Below are 742 nucleotides of genomic sequence, written 5' to 3'. Positions count from 1 at the left end.
TTGTAATAAGCTTTCTTATAAATACAAACGAAACGCCTTTCTTCGGAAGAATCAAATTTTCACCCTACATATGCACTACTATATTCCTAACCCATCCGAAAAAGACAGATCCAATAATTACGAATTTCAGTACTAATTTTTTATTCATATAATATAAAATAAACGCTCATTTCCGGGAGAAAACTTCGTCTCCTAGCCAAATCTGAGTTGTATATTATATATTATAAGTCCAAAGAATTGGATGTAATTATTGGACGGAAGTCTAAGGATAACATTATTTTTTTATTCACCTAAATTGGATTATAACACATTATAAAAAATTATAATGTGTTATATATCACTCTATTTTTTTAAAAATTTTATTTCACATATTTTCACATCACAAACTTAAATAATCACACCTACTTATAGCACGAATAAAACTTAAATGAGTTAGGGTTTATAAGTATTTTTTTTAAAAATATGATTACTAGTGTTGTTCAAATGAATTAACATGTAGTTGAGTTAGGGCTTTCAGAATTGAACACGTTTATTTTTTTATCATAAATTAAGGTTGATAAACTAAATTCAATAATAAATAATAATAAAATTAAAAATTCTAAAGCTCAGTAGAAAAATCATACCTTTTAAGCAGATAAAACAATGGACGCGCCGGTGGTCACAGTTGGACTGCTAGAAAGCTAGGGCGTTTTTTAATTAAAGTGAAGGGGGGCGGCTGGGGAAGGGGGGGGGCTGGGGAGGT

Source organism: Asparagus officinalis, chromosome 8 (assembly GCF_001876935.1).
Source record: "Asparagus officinalis chromosome 8, Aspof.V1, whole genome shotgun sequence".
In the NCBI taxonomy this organism is placed as follows: domain Eukaryota; kingdom Viridiplantae; phylum Streptophyta; class Magnoliopsida; order Asparagales; family Asparagaceae; genus Asparagus; species Asparagus officinalis.
This window is presented reverse-complemented; position numbering follows the sequence as displayed.